Genomic DNA, 23607 nt, shown 5'->3' on the forward strand with positions numbered 1-23607 from the left:
TAAGCTTGGAGGGGGAGTAAAAGATCTCACACGGAATGAGGCAGAGATGTGAGAACTGTCTCAAAGTTTTAAGGCAGTGATCAAAAGGATCAGCGAAGAAGGCACTCAAGAATGGGTCTGCTATATCCAACCGGAAAACCCATTAACTGACTGCAGTTCTCTAGGGGAAATAAAGAATACTGTTCTCAATTAAATGAAATGTCCTGGTGAGGAAACAACTGACATTGTTGGAAAACTGAGCGTCTCCAGGTAGACACTGATGCTGGAAGATGCTGTTACAGACCTGGGTCGCTTAGTGGCAGTAGGCTGAGGGGGGAAGACAGAAAGGCAGAGGCTGGGAGAGACGGCAATTAACCATCAGTAACAAGGCTTAGAACTAAGCCAGTTTAGTCTGAGAGTACATCAGTGGACGGAGGGACAAGTTCGCCTTGAGAATGGATTTAGCAATGCCATGGTACCCATAGTTAGGGATCTAAGTAAAATCTGAATGAATCACTTGTAATGGTGATTTTCTCAGTCCTTTCCCCAAAGGATTCTGTGGTCATTTTCTGAATAACTGGGCAGTGGGAAGGAGAATTTACTTATAAAGGTTTTGGATGTAGATCTGAGCTGGCATAGTTGTAGGGGTCACAAAGCCCTCACAGAGAAAATAAGGCATTATGAAGGCAAGGTGAGAGTTCTGATCCAGCTCCGATGAGTCAGAACTCCATATGGTCCAACAGTCTTCTTAGTCATTTCCCCGGTGTCCACATACGTAATCAAAATGGACGTAGTTAGTAGCTGACACAATGCTTAAACTAGTTCTAATAGAGAAGTCATTGAACAAGAAAATGCCCAATGGAATACAGAAAACTGACCTCCCCTCCAGCCAGCATGGTCTTAATCAGGTCTCCTTCTGGAATGGAAGAAACTAGCATGCATGTAGTGAGTTGGTGGAGCCATTATACCTCTGCTTAATTCCCCAGACTGGCCTGTACAAAAGACAGATGAATCGTCAGTCATAAGGATGGACTTTCTCAAAGTAAATGCTCTTGGGCTACTGGGGACTGTTAGCTTGGAAGTACCTGGGAGTCTACATCTCCCCAGGGGTGGCCGTTGCCAATGACACACGTGCTGGAAGTTGAAAACCCATGTCACGTTCTCCTGGATCGTTTTACTTTAGCCACTGTGGATATTCAGCTCTATGCAAATGGGACCTGAAAACATTGTCCTGGCTGCATGACTCTTCTCAAGTTTTTGGGATCTCTTTTCTCAGAGTGGGAAAGGGAAGAGTCCAATACACACTGATGAATTCACTCCCTCATAAAACCATGTTATCAGTTGCATTTCAGAGATGAGGTAACTGGGTACAGAAAAGCCAAACAAGTAACTCGCTCTAAGTCACTGTGCTGGTGAATGTTGAGGTCAGTTTTTTCTAAAATCATTTTCTTCCTCTTCTCTAGGGGGCATATTTTCATAGTGATAAGTTGGCTATGGAGGAAATCTCTTAATACAAAACTGTGTGCAGCCCAATAGTTGCCTTACTCACATGGAGACAACTTGAACCTATCCCCTTATCTGTGAAATCATCCCTGGGTAGCTATGTTAAGTCATCCCAACCTTCTGTGTCTGTTATCCTGTAAAAATGAGTGAGACCTGAAGAGTTTAGCTGTAAAATGTTTTTCTATCATTTGTTACTTCTAAGATTTCTTCCATTCTTTTTCAAAAAGAATTAATGAAAATATTAACTTTAAGACTATTCCAGGAAAATAAGTTCCACCTATTTCACATTTTCATCTGTCTCTTATTTGTGATGTATTCACTTGTCTTTGGAGTAGAAGGGCAAGATAAAAGTCAAATGAGAGAAAGTGGTTAAGGAGTATATTTAAACATGCATGCACATATACACAAACATACACACAACAGTAACAAATCTAATCCCTTTGCCATATGACTTCAAGTGAAACCTATTTTTGGATTTACCACCACATTCCCCTGTTCATTAATGGGTGGAAAACAAGAAAATCCTGACACAAGTTTGTAGGCATATCATGCATGAGTCTTCAGGTTTAAGAGCTATTTTTAAAACAGTACCATAAAATACAGCACTGAAAATACCTACAAGAAGAAAGAATAATTATTTCTCCAGAGCTGAAATGGGAGGGAGGGACTTTGGAAAGATGTTTAACATCCTCCAGTCCTCATTCCTAAGCTGAGAGTTTTCGGCACATACAGACTACTTATTTATAATGTACACCCTCTCTTCCAGAAAGAGTCAGAACAGCCTTTTCCTGCATTTTGAGCATATGCTGGTAACTAGTTTGGGTCTGACACTTACCTTCACCTCGACTCTGCAGGGAGCCACTCTGAGCAGATGTGATGTTGCCCTGGCCTTGCCCATCTTTGTTGAACACCATTCCTCTTGCTCACTTGTGTCTTCTAAACCACCTTCTAGGCCAAGGTACTGAGTTTTCCTAAAGTGCCTGCCTATGAATCTGGATGAAAAGAACACACTTGTGCTCAAACACAGGTCTGCCTCATCACCCACTTATTATATTGGATATACCATTGTGCCTTCTTATCCCCCACCCTATGTTACTCCAAATATCTAGTCTGCTTAAGAATTCCAGAATACTTAGAAATGTCCTTTATTATCAGTTTTTATTGCAAATTCATGTGAATAGTGCTTTCAAATGTGGAAATTTTACATGCAATGATGAGGTTCAGCACTTTTAAATAACTAATTCATTCATCCCTTATTAAAATAATTATAAAACATTAACAATGTGAGATGTTTTTAGTCCACTGAGAATCTGATTGATAGCGTTTTAGAATTAACATTCTGATCAATCATTCTGCAAAAGCAGTAGGCTGTAAGAAGGTAGAGGAGGAACTGGAGGAGGAGCAGGAAAGGAGGGGGAGAATAAGCTGAGCTGCAATTTCCTCATTTGTTTCATAGAATTGAAGGACAAAATCTTCATTGCATTTTTATACAGATCAAAGGAAGTAACTCATGAGTCAGAGTTAGGGTTGGTGAAATTCTAGAGCTGATAATTAGCAAACAGGCATTCACACATGTGCAATTTTTGTTACATTCAGATGCTGGTTTTCAATGGCAGCTCTCACTACCTAAACAATTGACTTGAGCTTTGAGTTCAGTTTCCTCATAGATCAAAGGGGGATTATGTGCCTATCTCATAAGTAATTTATAAATACATAACTATAACATCAAGTTCCTAAAGCACAGCCATAGGTTATAATGATGGGCATATGGTTCTAGGTGCTATGCATTCTAAGGACATTGGACAAACCTGTTTCAGGCTGAGTTATCCATGAAGCATACTTTTGTGTGGAGTTTAATGTAGGAAATCCTTATTAGAAATGGTTCTGAAGGTTGGCACCTCTAGAAAAGAAGGAAGTAAGAACAGGTAGAAGAAGAAAACACAAAATTACTGAGTTTGTGAAAGCCTTAGTGCATTTCCTGACAACTAGGAAACTTAGCTTACAGGGGCTGGGGTGGAACAAGGGAAGGGGAAAACATTTTTCATGAAAATTCAGTGAACAGATGTTTGACAATTGTGATGGGCCTATCTTCATGGAAGTAACTTTGAAAACAAAGGTCAGTAGGTATATTAGTCCATTTTTACACTGCTATAAACAAGAGGGTTAATTGACTCATAGTTCTGCATGTCTGGGGAGGCCTCGGGAAACTTCCAGTGGTGGCAGAAGGGGAAGCAGACACCTTCACAAGAAGGCGGCAGGAGAAACTGCTACTGTTAAACCCTCAGCTCTCATAAGAACTCCCTCAGTATCACAAGAAAAGCATGAGGAAAACAGATCCCATGCTCAAATCACCTCCCACCAGGTCCCTTTCTCAACACATGGGGATTACAACTCGAGATAGTTTGGCTCTGTCCCCAACCAAATCTCATTAGTAGGATAAATTACAACCTCCATGGGAACTAATGTTGGGCCCACACTAATACTCATTTTTTCCTTCCTCCACTGTTCATTCTAGATTCTCATTGCTTTCACCTGTTACCTCTGCTCATCTTGGTGGCTCACTGATAGTGACCCAGACTCTCATTTCTGGGGGATGTGAATTGGCTTGCTGCACATGTTCATTGTGTTAGTCCATTTTCACACTGCTGATAGACCTACCCAAGACTGGGTTATTTATACAAGAAAAAGCGTTTAATGGACTTAACAGTTCAGCATGGCTGGGGAAGCATCACAATCGTGGTGGAAGGCAAGGAGGAGCAAGTCACATCTTACATGGATGGCAGCAGGCAAAGAGATTTTGTGCAGGGAAACTCCCCCCTTATAGAGCCATCAGATCTCATGAGACTTGTTCATCATGAGAACACCATGGGAAAGACTGGCCCCATGATTCAATTACCTCCCACAGGGTCACTCCCACAACATGTGGAAATTCAAGATGAGACTTGAGATGGGGCATAGCCACACCATATTGTTCATTTACTATCACAGTTCAGCAAAGGGAGCTCCAAGAGGAAGCCAAATGGATTACTCAGGTGCTAACCATATTTCTGCCTGCTGCCTTTGTGTTGCAGCAGCCCTATCTCTTCAAATCATTATGAAGATGACTCCTACAATGGCTACTTTTCTTGGTTGCTGGTCCCTGGACATAGCAGCCTGCAGTTCCAAAATGGAAGCTATAGCTGATAGTTCAACAGAACACTTATTATACCTGTTAGTGAAATTACCTTCCACTGAGTATCAGGATATGTAATCCTGCAAAGCCCAGAGTGACAGTCAGGAGAAATTTTCCAGCTGGGTCACTTGGGGTCCTGTGAGGCCATGCTGGCTTCTGCCTCTTTAATTCGAGATGTATATATTTTTTCCTAATGGGACGACGGCACTGTAATGTCTGTGATTCAATATACCTCCTGCATTCTGGGGGCTGGTGCTGAATTTTCTCAAAATATTGCCTCTTAGCTAAGGCTCTAGTTGTACCTGCAGTTTGCTGGTGATAAGATATACAAGTCATATAACATATCACATACTGTTATATGACTTCATGATCATAACACAAATACCCTGATCTAATAAGATACATTATGTAGGACCACAGGCCAGTGGATCAAATATCCCATAAGGCCTTGGGTAGGGATTCTGGCTAAAACACATAAGAGAAGCAAACCTATGACCAGAATATGTCTTCCATCAGAATAGATAACTTTTTTTTTTTAATTATCAAAGGAGTCTGCTATACTCGATTTAGCTCCAAGTTGGTCTCCTTGAGTAAATAATCTACTTCAGGGTCTAAGTGTTGGTCTCTGAAGGGCAGTCAAGGTTCAGAAGAGTTAATCGTGGTAAATGAGAGACCAGGCTATTTGCCCCATGTGTATAACTTTCTTTCCTGTCAACATGGTCATCTGATTTATGTGTTGATGAGTGGTAACAATTAGGTAACCAGTGACAGCCTAGCTTTTATCAGCTGGACAAGTTGTTTGGTCCAATTTGTTGTTTAGCACCTTGTCTGTGATGTATAATCTGATTGAGGTAGCAAATGATAACAAGTATTTGAGGCAGTCTTACATAGCTATAAAGGAATACCTGAGACTATAACTTTTTTGTAAAAAAGGTTTAATTGGTTCTGCAGGCTGTAAAGGCACCAGCTTCTGCTTGGCTTCCTTGGAGGCCTCAGGGAGCTTTTACTCATGACAGAAGGTTAAGCCTGCATGTCACCTGGTGAAAGCAGGAGTATAAGAACAAGTATTGGGGGAGGGTGCCACACAGTTCGACCAGATCTCTAGAATGCATGGGGGCAGCACCAAGACATAAGGGATCCGGGCCCCACCTCTAATACTGGGGATTACAATTCAACATGAGCTTTGGTGGGGACATATATTCAAACTGTCACCAAGATCTTTGTACTACTAGCTACATAAAAACCTTATAACTCTTCCAAAACTTAAAAACTTCCAGTGTTTGTCCTTCCATGAGCAGCTGGCCATGTCAGCTGTGAGTGCACATGAATCTATAGTTATCACCTTGGACTACTTGGGTCTTCACACAAGTGGATAACTAGGTGCTGCCTATAAAGCTTTGCCCAGTTGGTCTATTTGATGCTATGCACTGTCATGCATCTTCTTCCCTTAATCTCTCTGCTGCTTTCATCCTGAGTGAGGGAGGATTAGATGAAGGTAAGGAAGAGAGTAAGAGGACCGAAGACAAAAACAACTTCAGCAGTGAAGCTAGTCTGTATGATACTATAATGATGGGTAAATGTCATTACATACTTAAGCAAATCTGCAGAATGCACAACACCAAGAGTGGATCCTCATGTAAACTGTGGGTTTTGGCTCCATCAGTTGTAACAAATGTACCCTTTTGCTAGGGATGCTGACAGAGAAAAGGTTGTGCACGTGTAGGAGCAGAGGGTGTATGAGACGTCTCTGTACCTTTCACTCCATTTTGCTGTGGATCTATGACTTCTCTAAAAAGTAAGATCTATTTTAAACTCGATAAAACTTTTTTTAATGAAAAACAAAAGCCTTGCATTTGTACTTCCAACCACCATAAACTTCAGATTTCTCAAACCTACCTCTTCCACCCTTAAACTCTATTCTGACTGCTATAAATATTTTCCCTCTGTACTTTGTTCTACTTGATCATATGATTCCTTCAGAGCTAGAGCTTAAATGTTATTTTCCTGGGAAAGCCCTTCCTTTATCCCTGCCCTGTTATTTTTTTAGAAAACTATCACATCTGTTCTTCTTATGAACAGTAAATAATTGTAACATTATATGTTTGTCAATATGAAGATGTAGACCATGCCTTTGTTACTCACTATTGTATCCCCACTACATAGTACATGGCTCTCTCAGGATGGATATACACTTCTATTACTTAAAGTTCTCCAGAGAAACAAAACCAATAGGATGAATATATGAATATATATATATATATATATATATATACACACACACACACATACACATATATATTATATGTGTGTGTGTGCATATATATATACATATATATATATATATGATGATGATACTGGCTTATGATTATGGAGCTGAGAAGTCCCATAATCTGCCACATGCAAGCCTGAGACCCAAGAAAGTAATGTAGTTTAAAGGCCTGAGGGCTGGAGAGCCAATAGGGTGTATATTCTAGTCTGAGCCTGAAGGTATGAGAGCCAGGAGCACTGAGGGCAGAACATCTGTGTCTTAAAGAGATCAGGCAGCAAGGATAAATCCAAACATTCTCCAAATATGTTGAATTCAAGCCCTCAACAGATGCCCACCTGCAATGGGGAAAGAGTGAAAAGCTTTACTCTGTCCACCAAATCAAATGCTCATCTCTTCCAGAAATACACTCATAGAAAAAAACAGGAATAACGTTTGATCAGATAGTCTGGGCATCCCAAAGCCCAGTCAAGTTGATACACAAAATTAACCATCACAACACTAATTTCTAATTTGTTAGATGAAAGAACAGTTACACTACTTTGTCTCATTTTTACTTTACAAAAATTTCATACCTTTAAATCTCCCAGATTCAACGATTATCAATAATTTGTCGTATTTGCTTCATAACTCCCATCTATTCATTTCTTGTTTCATTTAAGTATCTTCAAGCAAATTCAAAATGTTACTTATTTCTACAAGCATCAGCATGGAACTCTAAAAAAAAAATGAGAATTTTTTTTCATATGTCATATAATCACTTACAAAATTATAATCACTACATGTTTTGTCAAGTGTTGGTGAGGATGTGGAAAAGAACTCTTGCACATTAAGTAATTATTTACAGCCATTATGGAAAACAGTATTTCTCAAAAACTAAAAATAGGACTGCAGTATGATCCAGCAATCTCACTTCTGGGTATATTTCCAAAGAAAATAAAATCGGTATCTCAAAAGAATATCTGCACTCCCATGCTCATTGCAGCACTACTCACAGTAGCCACTATGTGAAATCAACTTCTAAGTGTCCATCAATGAATGAAGAAAATGTGGTGTATTTATACACACAGTGGAATATTCAGCTATATAATTCATGTGCAATAACATGGATGGAACTGGAAGTTATTATGTTAAGTGAAATAAGCCAGACACAAATCCTGTATAATCTCATATGTGAAATCTAAAAAAGTGAAACTTGTCAGTAGAAAGATGATGGTTACCAGAGGCTAGAAGCCATGGAGCAAGGAGGGAATGAGGAGTTGCTGATCAAAGAGCACAAAGTTTCAGATAGACAGGGCTGGTAAGTTTTTGTTTTAATGCAAAGCAGAGTGATATACTCAGTGTGTATTTCCAAATAACTAAGAGGACATTTCCAACAAATGTGAATGAGGGGGTATATGACAATTAGCTTGACTTAATCATTCTCTATTTACATATATCCAAACATTGTACTCATACATTTTTACAACAATGATTTATCAGTTTAAAAGATGAATTTTAAAGCTACATTTTAGCTACTTGTGAGGCTGAGGCAGGAGAATCACGTAACTTAGGAGGCAGAGGTTGTGGTGAGCCAAGATGGTGCCATTGCACTCCAGCCTGGGCAACAAGAGCAAAACTGTCTCAACAATTCTTAGCAATATACTATCTGATGGTTTCAACGGGTGACTTATTGCTTGACTCAATTGTTTGATTCTACCTTTCCTTTAGAACTTATTTGAAATCTTCACAAAAAATTTTTGCTCATCAACTTGGGCTATTTGATCATTCTGAAACACTGTTTAAGAACAGTAGAAAGCATGCTTCATTTTTTAAAAACTTTTAATGCCTGGGGATCTAATGAGTCCTAATGAGTTATATTTGTTTTTGACTGGTTTTGTCTTTGAGTTTTAGTATGTATATCATTATGAAAAATTATTGGGGGTTTCATAATTGATAATCACATACTATAAAAATTACATCCTTATACAAAGGGAGCTCCTTTGTGTTGACAGTATACCCTTTGCCATGGCCAACTGGTCTTTGATAACTTCCTTGAATTCTGGTACCAACTCCTCCAGGTTCAACTCTTATATTTCCTACTCCCGGCCAGCAATCTTTTATTTCCAAGAAGTTCTGATTCCCTTTATGGGGAATGATTTGAGGAGACTACCATTTGGAGGGGAAGGGTGGAAGGGAAAAAAGACAGTAGTCATTAAGTGAAATAACAGGGACCTGAATCTGAGGAAGTCTGAGGCCAACATACACACAACATGCCACACCTAAAAGTACTAAAACTCCAGTCGGTATGAAATGTTACCACATCACAACACAAACAGAACTTTGCCTGCATAAAAACTTAGGTTCTTATCAATCACAGGATGTTGGAATCAATGATGCCACAGCAATCTTGTAACCAACATCCTTCCTTTACAAAAGAGAAAGCTGAGGCTCAGAGTTGGTGGCAGAGACTATTCTGCTGGGGTTGACTACTGGCCAAATGGACTAATACTCGGGTCGCCTAACGCAGCATTTACTGTCATTTCTATTAATTCTACACAGTACACTCTGCTGTATTTCTTTCCCTTGCCTTTAGCCTCACATGATATCACTGATTTTTCTGTTTCAGTCTGTATCCATCTTCCTCTTTCTGCCTCTCCTGCCCTTCTCTACACTTACTGACTTCTTGATCCAGTTATTTAACATTCCATAATCAGCTATTGTGTGCCAGGCACTGTGATGGGCACTGGAGATGAAATTCATGAGTCACTTTATGCTTTTGCAAAGTTCCCTGTGGCAGGGAAGCATGCATGAGGATGGGGCATGAGAGCAGCTCTTTCCCGGGGGAAAGACATATGCTATCAAAACATGTTACTCTTTTCTTCACACAGAAAAGTATGTCTTGTTTTCTTACTGCTTTCCCAGGCCTCAGCCCATCCTGCATAAACCACCGCTGCACCCGCCAATCTCCCTGCTCCAGTGACTGTATCATGGTCAGGTGGCAGCCATGCTGCTTCCACAAAAATTAGTGGCTCCACTTTGCCTGCAGGATCAAGTTGAAACCCTCCAGCCTGGCCTGGAGGGTCCTCTTGAGGCTAGCCTGCACTCCTGCGTGCACAGAGTGAATGATTATGTCTCTGTCATGCACCCTGGTTACAGGATGAGCCTGCAGCTTCAGAAGCTGGCCTCTATCTAAATCTTTATTCCAGTCTTTGTCACTTTGTCACCTAATTGTAAATTGCAGTGAAGTGCGATACACCGTGTGGACCCTGTGTCTCAGCCATTCTCTTGCTCCTCTGCAGCTGGTCAGTTCCCCAAATTGTACAGAGCGTGAGTCTCAAATCCTTTCCCTATGTCATGTGTCCCACATCTGTGCAATCAACTCAGACTGCTTTGTGCCTGAATCTTGTTATGCCAAATAATACTTAAGTGACCCCCATGTAAAGTGCATAGGTTGTACAGAAACTGTATGATACAGTAGTCTTAACTAGGAGGTATTTATACATAAATGGCAAATCTCGCTGAACAGAAACTCAAATCCAGTAAAGTGTTTTTCCTTTTACTGTGGTTACTTTAGGAAGCCAAACAGCATTGCTGGTGGGGTTCGGGTAAAATTCTCTCTGCCTCCTAATTGTAATGAACACTTTGGAAAATGATTTGGCAACGTGCTTTCAGAGCCACAGAAATACTCGTATTTTGAGCCAGTAACTCACTGTGGGAACTGAGCCCAAAGATACAAAAGAAAAGCAACCTTTGTGTATAAATATATTCCCTGAAGCATTATTCTTAATAGGAAAAAAGCTAAAAAGAGCCTTAAAAGAGAAGTGTATATATAAAATACCATAGATGCCATCAATGGACTCTGGCTACTGTTTGTAAACAAGTTAGAAAAACTTGAGCAACATGGAAAAATACTTATAATATTGACAAAGCAGGAAAAACACCAGGATAGAAAAGTAAACATACAGCACTTTATGAGACAGAGGCAGGCAGATCGCCTGAGCTCAGGAGTTTGAGATCAGCCTGGGCAACATGGCAAACCCCCGTCTCTACTAAAAATACAAAAAAATTGGCCAGGCATGGTGGTGGTCACCTGTAATCCCAGCTACTGGGGAGGCTGAGGCACAATAATCACTTGAACCCAGGAGGCAGAGGTTGCAGCGAGCCAAGACTGCGCCACTGCACTCCAGCCTGGGCGACAGAGTGAGACTGTTTCAAAACAAAAATTAAACAGCATGATTTTTGTCTATGTAAGAAGGAAAATAAAGTCCTCAGGCCACAGAATATAAGCATTTTGATGTAGTGGGGGGAGATGTTATGCTTATATCTAATTTTCAAGTATCTAATGTGCAGCTATATCACTTTAATGTGATTGAAAATACTTAAAATTCAGAAATACATGTTGTTGGAAGGCTAACTGAGGGTCTGCAAGGGGAAATTTTCACTCCCTGGAGAAACCTAAAAAGGTCAGTGACTATCCTTCTCCTGAGAAGAGGTGTAGGGTTTACTAAACAAGGAGGAAGGACCTATATCCTGGCTACAACTCAGCACTCTGAAGAGACTCCTTCGCTGAATCAGCTAGAAGATCATATTTAAAAGAATAATTTCACTGCACTTCCTTGAGCTACAGAGATTATTTTTTAGACTTCAACTGTCTTAGCTTTCATACCTATTTTATGCTTGTTAAAATATCTAAGACAACAGATCACTTAGGGATATAGAAAATCCCCACCGCAACCCTCATGGAATATGTGCCTATCACCTTAGCATTCAGAGCATTGCTGCCTCCCTAAGCCTACAAGAATCCTGTCACAGCAACAACTTCTCAACCTCTCTAGCCACTGCAGGCACTAACACGGAAAGGGGGCAAGTTGCCCATCCAAGATCACTCAGAATAGAGTGAACGTTGCTTCTCCATCCTCGTCTCCAAGTTCAATGACAGGTGTGGAATGCGGGAACTGTCTTTTAACTCTCATTCTACAACTTACTATGTGTCCACAGGGAGGTGCTTCATCTCTCAAACACGGTTTGGTTATTATTAACCAGAGGTAATCGAAAACATTGCTACACTTCATGTTCAGAACCAAGTGAAGCAGATATTACTATCATTTGATGTTGACGGGTAACTTATTTATCAGACCTTATCACAAAGTACAGCTAGTGCTCGACTTACAACCACGATTGGTTCTGACAGACGGATGGTAACAGGATTTGGTCGTAAGTTGAGTAGGCTATATGTACAGTACAGTACTGTGAAATGATGTTATAAAAATCTATAAGTCATATCATAATTTTCTTTCATTGTTATATATAATAATTTGTTCATTTTATGCCATTTGTATCATCTCTACACCATTTTCTTATTTTTACATTTCTCAGGTTTAAGCAAAACACTGCATTACCAGTACCACTGGTTTAATATTTGCAAAACATACAAAATTACAAAAGACAGGTGCACACAAAAATACAAAATACAGGTGTAAAAAATACCATAGGAAACATTTTCCCAATTGCAAAACATATCAAAATATATAAACGTGTACGAAACATTTTATTGGCCACTGGTGCTTGGCTGCGCATCATTGATGTCCTCATCTGAGGCAGCAATTTCTCCATTTCGTGGATGGGCCAGCTTCGTTGCTTTGTTGTAACTGTTGATCGCATGGGTGCAGAACCTTTCACAGCTTCACGAATTCTTTATCTTTCAAAATCATCGACACAGTCGAGTGTGATAACTTCGTATCACATGCGATCACCTTCACTTTCTTTCCTCCTTCATACTGCTTAATTACCTTCATTTTTGTGTCGAGATCGATGGCATTTCCTTCTTGGCAGGCTGAGGCATTGACAATTTCCTCTTGGTAGACATCTTTGTAGGGGTTTGATGAAAAATATCCAAGACACAAAACACAAATTGCTGTACCAAGTCTGGGATAACAGTTGAAACGGTGCACGTGGAGATGGTAGTGCTGCTGGAAGCTGCTCAGCACTGTCATACGACCAGCTGGGCAACGTTTGCGCTGCCAGACACAGAGCAGTCGTGGCTAGTGATTGTGGTTGTAAAGTCGAATGGTTATAAGTTGCATAGGTCATAAGTCGATCGATACCTGTAATATAAATGTGTGTGCTGGCTAATTAAAGCAACGGCCCAAGGTGAGATCATTGCCTTAAGGACTTTACATTCCAGATGGTCAAGTAGCATTCCAACTAGAAATCACACCTCCAGGGCAGGTACTTTACCTTTACCTTTAATCAATACTAAATGTTATGCCAATCAACATTGGTTATGGGAAATGGACCTTTTATGAAACCAGTAGCATCCATAATATAGAGCCTGATTAAAATGTTAAATTTCTTCACCATTGCATTAGCTAAGAAAGAAAATCTAGAACCATCTTTAGCCCAAATCCTTAGGGAAGGCAATATGGTTTGATCCCTAAATAGACCTGTGTCTAGCCACTAGATAGAATTCTTACTGCTCGATGCTGACCAAAATGGTAATGGGTCCAGAATATTGTTTGGTCTTTAACCTTTCATGCAAGGCACAGTTGGATCACCTAAAATGTCATTGAGCTAAGAAAATGAGTTGTAGCGGCAATTTTGTGCCATCTTGTTAAGTCTCTTGAGTAGACACCCACCTGGATGACAAATTGTGGTCTGAGACTCCTCATCCACAGCCGGGCAACCCCACAGCAAACCTGTCCAGAGCTTCCCTGCCCTGGCTAGAGAGCACAGTAGATGGCTTCGAGGGTAGACAAGGCTGTCACAGTAACTACTGGCTGCTTCTGTGAGTCAGTAGCCAGGAAAGCCCAGGATCACAGGCCTCTCATGAGCTTCTAGATTATACTTTGCTTGTTTTAAGAATTGAGCAAACTGAGGTCCAGAAAAGTTAAGTGCTTTGTCCACGTCAAATAAGTCTGCTCAGACATGGTCTGGGGCATGCTCAACACGTGGCTCTGAGGTCTGGAAACACTCCCCCTCATTCTTGGAGAGAGTTACAGAAGTTCCTGCAGACCCTCACCCAATTCCTTCTTGGTGGTCTCTACTCTGGTGTGCTGATTCCATGCTCCAAAATAGAGCCTTGGCTTGGGGAACTTTACCTGAATGTAACTGCAGGCACTCAAGAGCACATGTCCCTCCTCATCTATGTTGCAAAAAGAACGCAGTGAAGTGCTCTGACAGGTGGCCATTGCAGCCTGGGCTCAGAGTCGCAGCTAATCCCAGGCAGGTGCCGACAGGCCAGGCTTTTGGTGTGCTCAGTCTGCAGGAGAGCTGTGATGCACCCCTTCCCCACGGTGTCCTAGCTCTTCTGCAGCCCTTATGGGAAAAGGAATGAGTGCTAAAGGAGAAAGGGCCTGTTCAGGCCTGTTGGCTTCAAGAGATGGTGCCTGAATCTGTGGGAGCTTCAAGTTATCATATCACTGAGTACAATTGTGCTCCAGCTTAAACACCTTTGTCAATAGTCACATGCACCATAGGATCAGGGACAAAGGGGAATTAACACTCAGTGGGCAGCTTCCCTGCCTGATAGGGTTTGGCTGTGTCCCCACCCAAATCTCACCTTGAATTGTATTTCCTAGAATTCCCACGTATTGTGGGAGGGACCCAGGGGGAGGTAATTGAATCATGGAGGCTGGCCTTTTCCCTTGCTGGTCTCCCGATAGTGAATAAGTCTCATGAGAGCTGATGGGTGTATCAGGGGTTTCTGCTTTTGCTTCTTCCTCATTTTCTCTTGGTGCTGCCATGTAAGAAGTGGCTTTTCGGGGGGATTGAATTCAGGAGATCGAGACCATCCTGGCCAACATGGTGAAACCTATCTCCACTAAAAATAAAAATTGCTGGGTGTGGTCATGCATACCCTGTAGTACCAGCTACTTGGGAGGCTGAGGCAGAAGAATTGCTTGCCCCCAGGAAGCAGAGGTTGTGCCGCTGCACTCCAGCCTGACAACAGAATGAGACATTTTCTCAAAGAAGTGCCTTTTACCTCCCACTATGATTCTGAGGCCTCCCCAGCCATGTGGAACTGGAAGTCCAATTAAACCTCTTTTTATTCCCAGTCCTTGGTTATGTCTATCAGCAACGTGAAAACGGACTAATACAGTAAATTGGTACCAGCAAAGTGGGATGTCACTACAAAAATAACCCAAAATGTGGAAGCAACTTTGGAACTGGGTAACAGGCAGTTGTTGGAACAGTTTGGAGGGCTCAGAAGAAAGGAAAATGTGGGCAAGTTGGGAACTTCCTAGAGACTTGTTAAATTGCTTTGCCCAAAATGCTGATAGCAATATGGACAACAAGGTCCAGGCTGAGGTGGTCCCAGATGAAGATGAGGAACTTATTGAAAACTGGAGTAAAGGTGACCTTTACATTTCAGCAAAGAGACTGGCAGCATTTTATCCCTGCCCTAGAGATTTGTGGAACTTTGAACTTGAGAGAGATGATTTAGGGTATCTGGCAGAAGACTTTCCTATACAGTGAAACATTCAAGAGGTGACTTGGGTTGTGTTAAAGGCATTCAGTTTTAAAAGAAGCAGGGCATAGAAATTTGAAAAATTTGCAGCCTTATGCAGTAGAAAAGCAAAACCCATGTTCTGAGGAGACATTCAAGCCAACTGCCAAAATTTGTGTAATCCCCAGGACCCTGGGGAAAATGTCTCCAGCCCATTTCGGAGACCTTTACAGCAGCCCCTCCCATCGCAGGCCCAGAGGCCCAGGAGGAAAAAGTGGTCTTGTGGGCTGAGTCTAGGGTCCCTCAGCTGTCTGCAGCCTAGGGACTTGGTACCCTGTGTCCCAGCCACTCCAGCTGTGGCTGATAGGGATGGGTCAACATAGAACTCAGGCTGTGGCTTCAGGGGGTGAAAGCCCTAAGTCTTGGCAGCTTCCATGTGGTGTTGAGCCTACAGGTGCATGGAAGTCAAGAATTGAGGGTTCAGAACCTCTGTCTAGATTTTAGAAGCTGTATGGAAATGCCTGGATGCCTGGGCAAATTTGCTACAGGACTGGGACCTCATGGAGACCCTCTGCTAGCACACTGTGGAAGGTAAATGTGGGATCAGAGTCCCCACATGGAGTCCCTACTGGGGCACTGCCTGGTGAAGCTGTGAGAAGAGGGCCGCTGTCCTCCAGACCCCAGAATGGTAGATCCACTGATAGCTTGCACCATGTGCACCTGGAAAAGCTGCAGACACTCAATGCCATCCTGTAAAAGCAGCTGGGAAGGAGCCCGTACTCTACAAAGCCACAGGGGCAGAGCTGTCCAAGACCATGGGAATCCACTTCTTGCATCAGCATGACCTGGAATCAAAGAGGATCATATTTTGGAGCTTTAAAATTGGCTGCCCCACTGAATTTTGGACTTGCATGAGCCCTGTAACCCCTTTTTTGGCCAATTTCTCCCATTTGGAATGGCTGTACATACCGTATACCCATAGCTCCATTGTATCTAGGAAGTAACTAGCTTGCTTTTGATTTTTCAGGTTCACAGGTGGAAGGGACTTGCCTTGTCTGATGAGACTTTGGACTGTGGAATTTTGGGTTAATGCTGAAATGAGCAAAGACTTAAGGGAGGCTTTTGAGAAGGCATGCTTGGTTTTGAAATGTGAAGACATGTGATTGGTGGAATGATATGGCTTGGCTGTTTGCCACCCAAATGTCACCTTGAATTGTCTCCTAGAATTCCCACGTGTTATGGGAGGGATGGGGGGAGGTAACTGAATCATGGGAGCAGGTCTTTCCCATGCTAGTCTCATGACAGTGAATATGTCTCATGAGATCTGATGGGTTTATCAGAGTTTTCCACTTTTGCTGCTTCCTCATTTTCTCTTGCGGCCCCCATGTAAGAAGCACCTTTGGCATCCCACTGTGATTCTGAGGCCGCCTCCTCAGCCATGTGGAACCGTAAGTCCAATTAAACCTCCTTTTCTTCCCAGTCTCGGGTATGTCTTTATCAGCAGCATGAAAACCGATTAATACACTGCCCTAGACATGCTGCACCACAGGCCGTTTTCTGCTCACAGCTCCACTGTAGGCCACACACACTCCAGGCTGCCACAGCAGCAGACGGGAGCTCAGAATGAGTGGGTTATCCAAGTATGCATTCACTTATTCAGACATTCAATAATAACTATTAAGTATTGTATTGGTCATTTGGGGCAGCTTAGCTCAAAAGCACTTGGAACCGGATCCTTCTTCAACCAAATTCAGGCTCAGCCCCTCTTACTAGCTTTAATGCCTATGTGTGAGTTCCTTAATCTTCCTAAGCCTTGGGTAATTGGGGATGCTAATGTCTCACCCAGACAATCCTTGTGATATTCAAGTGAGGCAGGAGTGACAAATTATCTCATACTGGGTCATATTAATGGCACAATAAATGAGGCTGGATGTTGTAACTTTATCACATGTAAGTTTGCACAGCTTCATGGTACAAATACCCTTTGAAACCTGTGTTTAGGAAACATTGGAAGTTGGAACTGTGCTGAAGCTCATGATTTTTACTACCAATTATCCCTGGAAAAACATCCTGCATTAGAAGATGTTTCATAGATCCAAACGTAGGACATGGCTCCACATTCAGAACAGACTAAAGGGAACTGGGGTTAGAGTCCAGCCACAAAACGAAACTGTGGGCAGGGGGGCTTGAGGGAGGGGAGTGATGGGCTGTGACAGAATCTTGGACTAGAATCTGATGGGGTTGGGGGCATCGAAGCTTTTCTGTTCATGCATAATTGCCCCAAAAGCTAGAGGCTTAAAATACTAGCTCATTCTCCTCCCACTTTCTATGAGTTGCCTTGTCAATTCCTCCAGTCTTGCCTAGACTTAAGCATTCAGCTGGAAGGTCAGAGGTGAGCTGGATTCAGCTGAACAAGCGTGGCTGGGCCTCTGTCCCCACGTGATCCAATCACCCTTAAGAAGTCAGACCAGGCTTCTCTGTGGAGTAATAGCAACATTCTAAGAAGGCCAAGGTGGAACATGAAAGACATTTCTAACACAATCAGAACAAATGAAAAGGCCAGCCCAGATTCGAGGGGTGGGAGACTAGACTCCACCTCTCCATGGGAGGCCTTTATGACTGTGTTTCATCTTCCACAGAGACCAAGAGTACGGGTTACGCAGGGGAGAAATGAGTCAGGAGCACAGCTTTGCTCGGGGCCGCAGGAGAAAGCATTTGTGGATGTGAACTGTGTGCAGTGGCTGATCTGACCTTGAACATCTTGCTCTACTCGTTTCCCATTGCTCTGGTCTCACGCATTTTCCAGCCACCAGTGGTTGTTGGTAGCTCCCCTTCAAATTGCTCTGTAGCCTGTCCCCGCCTCTTTGCCTGGAATATGACCTGTTCCCTTTTTACCCTCATGTGAATTGGCCAGCGTGTTAGCTTTCTGTGGCTTCTTTAACACATTGCTACAAACATAGTGTCTTCAAACAACAGAAAGTTCTCTTACTAAGGGCCAGAAGTCATAACTCATTTTAAGGGGCTAAAATCGAGGCATCACCGGAGCCGCACACTCTCCAGAGGTTCCAGAGGTTCCAGAGGAGAGAGCTCATTCTTCCACCTTCTGGTGGCTCCAGACATCACTCCAAGTCACTCCAATCTCCTTTTCTATATCACCTGCTCTTCTGTTAGTATCAAATCTCCTTCTGCCTCTCTTCTAAGGACACTTGTAATTAGATTTAGGACCCTAGTTAAGTGAGGACAATCTCCCCATCTCCAGATGAACTTAATCACATGTGCAAAGCTCCTCCTTCAATATTGAGCAACATTTACAGGTCCCAAGAATTACAGCCTGGTATTTTGGGAGGCCGCTTACCCCTAGGTTGTCTCAGACACTTATATCCAATTTCATCCCTTTGTCTGAAATGTCCACTGGCCACAGCCTGTTCCTTGTCAACACGGCTTCTCAACCACATACCATGATCCCTCCATTTATCAGCTTAGATTATGATTGCTTTTAAACATGTCTTTGTTCAAATTGAACTCCTGAGCACAAGGATCATGCCCCTCTACCTCCACCACCCCTGCCTAGTGTCTGCCATGGCCCTCGAAGATGGGAGAGGACTTTTAGGTGAGTGTGACATTGTTGGAGTGTGGTTTGGAGGTAGGGGTAAGAGAAACCTCCATTTCCTGGCAAAGCATCTCACATATCACCCAGCATAGGCCACCAGGCTTTAAGTCAATTCTCATGAATCTGATGTGAGTTCTACAAATGCATTTTTCTATTGTGTCTGAGATCCCTTCTGCTTAAAATATTTAGCCAGGGCTCCAGAAGGCAACTTCCTAGGTTAAGGCCCCGACAAAGACTTTTTATATTAAAATCTCTATAGTTACAATTTATTTTTAATAATAATTTTATATTTTAAAAACGGGGCACATACCCACAATTGCCTACAGTATTCTGGTTTGTAGCCTGGGAGGAAAACACCATCCCACATAGTCTAGGTGTGTAGCGTGTACTGTGTAGGACTGTTAAGTACACTCTATGAAATGTGTACCATGGGCAAGGCAATTTCATTCTCAGAATATATCCCTGACATGGACACATGACTGTACTTCACAAAGCTACATTAGGGTTGTCAAGGTAAGTAGGCAACAAGCTTTAATCTCTTGAGCCCTTTATAAAACAATGGGCCAGAACATGTATCTACCAATCCCTGGGGCTGCGGGCCTTGTAACCTGCTGGTGATTTGATCTCATGCTGGAGCACATGGTATAGCAGCAGAAGATAGTCATTGAATGGCCATTGAGAAAGACGTTAGCATGGAGGTTAGTTTAGTGGCTTTGGTGCTGCCTGGTGGAGTCTATCAGCTATCGCAACCAAACCAGGTGAATCAGCCTAGGACTAGCCACAGAGATAGGCAGGTACATTTCAGCCTCAAATAGATCAAATGGGCCTTGGGTGAACAAGCAGAAAGAAACCTGGACCTCTGTCCAGCAATCAGTTGGCCAGAGTGACACACACCCACTTTTATAGGTGGAAGCACCACCAGCCACATAATTTGAAAACATGCCAGAGTAGGAAGCCAGTTTCAGTGATCACTGGATATCTGCAGGGCAACTGAGGCCTGGTGTGGAGAGCTGGACTCGGGTATTAAAGATTTCAAAATGAGGAAACTACACAGATGAGCTTCTGGCTTCTTTACACATATTTGGCAAACATAGATGATCGGCCTGACCCCAGAATAGCATTGCTGTCTGCTTTGCTTTAACTTAACCACCCATACTGACTCCCTTGCATTGCTACAGAGGAAAACCGAGACTGGTAACTTATAAAGAACAGAGGTTTAATGGGCAGGCTGTGCAGGAAATAGTGCTGGCTTCTGCTTCTGGTGAGGCTTCAGGAAGCCTCCACTCATGGTGGAAGGTGAAGGGGGAAGCAGGCACTGGCAAGAGGGAGCAAGAAAAAGGGAGGAGGTGCCGGGGGCTCTTTAAGCCACCAGCTCTTGTGAAGTTACAGAACAAAACCCTCCATGACCTCCCAGAGGGCACCATGCCATTCATGAAGGATCCACCGCTGTGACCCAAACATCTCCCACGAGACCCCACCTCCAAAACCAGGGATTCCATTTCAGCATGAGATTTGGAGGGAACATACATCCAAACTGTATCGCCACTTAAATTCCTGTTTTGGAGATGACAGCACTGTATACGTGGAAGCACATCCTACGTGGGGCTCCGCTTGATCATCCTACCCCACACATAGCACCAGGGGCAGGGGAACACCGTTCCTGATTGCTAGAGAGCTGGGCAGTTAAATCAGATTTTCTCGGTATGTTCCTTGAGCCTCCCACAGCAGACACCTGGAGTGCTGGCTAACACGCACACTCCCAAACCCACAGCCAACAACACTCTGGACTCTGAAGGGTGGGCCCCCAGAAGCTGCATTTGCCCACATTCTCGGGGTACCCTCGTGCTTCCTCCAGTCTGCGTGTAGCACAGCCAATGCAATGTGGTGTTTGCCAAAGAGAAGGGTGCCTAGGGGGCAGTTGCATTAAAGGGCTTCTAACAGGGTGCAGTTTCCTGTCTGCTATGAATGCTGCATCTCTCTCAGGATCGTTCCTTAGACTGTCTTCCCTAGAGAAGCTTCTTTACTTCAGAATTGCCAATAGGTCTGGTGGCTCTTAGAAGCCTAGATGGTCATTCAGGCCTTGGTAACCAAGGTCAGTTGAGAAAAAGATTAGCAAATGGGTATAGGGGCAGAGACAAAAGGGATACCAGTGAAAGAACACTATTGCTGACCAAATATGCAGCTAGCCTTCCCACCGTGTCCTACCCTGGCCTCTTCACCCCTGTCCCACCGCAACCCCCACACGTCAGAGCCCATATCATCTCTTGCCCAGGAATTCATACCAGGTTTGCCTCGCTCAAATAGCCGAAGACCTGTCTCTGAGCCACAGTGGTGGGATACATGCACTATTTTCTATTTCTTGTCCCCTGCCCACCTCAGCCTTCCTGTTGTGCTGGATACCTGCTGGACTTGGTCTCCGCATCCTCTGATCTTAGTTCCTCACCTTTTCCTGGGGCAGAGGTGACCACAGAGGAAATTACGACCAAGGATCCAGGTAGAATGTGGCAGGCCCTGGGACCCCATCGATGGCTCAGAAGCTTCTCTGGGGCCATTGATTAAGTAGCTTTCCTAAAAGGTTACAGTAATTACCTATTAAAGATGCTGAACAGTTTCCCTGCTTTCAGAAACATACAAGTACATAAAGATGCATGCATGGGTGTACACAAAAGTCTGTTTTGGGGTTTGCTTCCTTGTCCTGTATCAAGACCTCTGTTACATCCGACCTGTTCTCTTTATCAGTATTAACTTGAAAGGATGGCAATGATCTGCTAAATGCAACAATTTGCAGAGTAATTTGTTTATAGGCAGCTGCTTTTTCCAAACATATGGAAAAATTTGCAGGCGATTAGACACACTCAGTTTTCTGAGAAGTAGGATAGGACTCATGGTCTTCACTGCCCACTTGAAGTAGGTTCTCCGTGGTATTCATCTGGTGGCCAAAGCTGTCCAGGTGAATGTCAAAGGCAGGCCATTCTCAGAAATAGGGACCTCCAGGCTGAACTCGCTGAGCAGCCTCAGTTCTCTGGCTCTCCTGGCAACCTCTGTGCAAAATGAGCTGAGACCCCAGCCACACAGGGCCTGGGTAACCTATGCTGGATGCACCTGCTCTGTTGTAGAGTCCCATGGCCATCAGTGGTCTGGAAGTCTCAAACTCTCAGCCCTGAAAGAATGTGAGGAATGGCGATCAGTGCTCAGGCCTGCTCTGCAAGGCTTTTCTGCAAGTCCTGGATTTGAGGTTCCCAGCAGGTGTTTTCTCTGCTAGTACTCGCCCTTACTGTTAGAGGTTGCCAGGCTCAGAAGGGGAGAGGCCAGGGAAGCCCAGGTTTACAGTCGCACATTGCATTCTAACTCCACTCTCTCCATGTACTCACTGGTAACTTTGGGGGAAATTGTATAACTTCCTTGAGCCCAGAAGGATGGGGGAACTCAGAGGCCATTAGCCCCTGACTTGGCTCTGGAAATGACCATTCCTGCAGAAACAGAGGACTCTGGCCAATGGTCTCCTGGCCCTGAGCTTCCCCCGAGGAATGAGGATAGAAACAGAGCATACTATTTCTCCCAGGAGGACAATTAGACTCCAAAATGAAAGAGAAAATAATCCATCAATAAGAATAAAGCTGTGGGAATGTTAGTGCAGTAGAAAACACAGCGGGCGAATTAGGGCCTTGATGTTATACCTGACTCTGCTGGAATTCTATGGCTGCCTTGGGGAGGGCTGTCCTCCCTGGCTCTATTTCCCACGTGTAAAAGGAGGGGTTTGGGTTAAGAGGTGCTTTAAAAAAAAAAAGTCAATAATTTGGTTCAAAGAAAATCACAGGGAGAAGCACATAAACCTGGAAGTGAGCAGGAGGCACCCAGACCTCAGCTGTCGGTCTTCCTTGCTAGGTCCCATCACTCCAGAAGGGGCTCAGGGTACACAGTTCAAAGTCAGTCACGATTCCTTCCAGCTCTTGGAACAGCACTACATAATCAAATTGGAGTCCACAGATTAAGTTTATCCCTTTCCAGCAATTTCTGTAAGCCTGAGCAAGTCACTTGGCCTCTCATCTTTAAAATATGTAATGTATCAATTCACTAATGCCATAAATTACTTCCTATGTATGAGACCCCACCTTTCCTTTTTTGTTTCTGAGATGGATTCTCAGCCTTGTCACCCAGGCTGGAGTGCAATGGCAGGGTCTTAGCTCACTGCAACCTCTGCCGCCTCGGTTCAAGCAATGATTCTCCTGCCTCGGCCCCCTGAGCAGCTGGGATTACAGGCACCCACCACCACACCTGGCTAATTTTCGTATTTCTAGTAGAGACGGTTTCACCATGTTGGCAAGGCTGACTTTGAACTCCTGACCTCGTGATCCACCTGCTCAGCCTCTCAAAGTGCTGGGATCACAGGTGTGAGCCACCATGCCAGGCTCTGCCTTTCTAATGGCCAGAGCAGTTGGTGAAATGGGCCCTATTACTGCATTTACTTCATAGATGGAGAAACTAGGATTGAATGAACTGAGGTCTCTTTAAGAAAGGTAATACATGGACACCCTCGACTTCTGCACTCTGCCTAAAACTGAGGGGAAACTGAGAGTGAGCGGAAACCAACAGAACTAATTTGTTACAGTTCCCACACCTATGCCCCAAATGGAGATCCTCACATGGAT

The 23607-nt window shown here is 43.4% G+C and overlaps 1 pseudogene; it reads right to left on the reverse strand.

Moving 5' to 3' along the window:
- Positions 1-21510, reverse strand: part of LOC101040970 (pre-B-cell leukemia transcription factor 1-like) — a 96174-nt pseudogene extending 74664 nt beyond the window's left edge.
- Between the last annotated feature and the right edge of the window lie 2097 nt (positions 21511-23607).

This window comes from Saimiri boliviensis, chromosome 15, assembly GCF_048565385.1.
Source record: "Saimiri boliviensis isolate mSaiBol1 chromosome 15, mSaiBol1.pri, whole genome shotgun sequence".
NCBI classification, from domain to species: Eukaryota; Metazoa; Chordata; class Mammalia; order Primates; family Cebidae; genus Saimiri; species Saimiri boliviensis.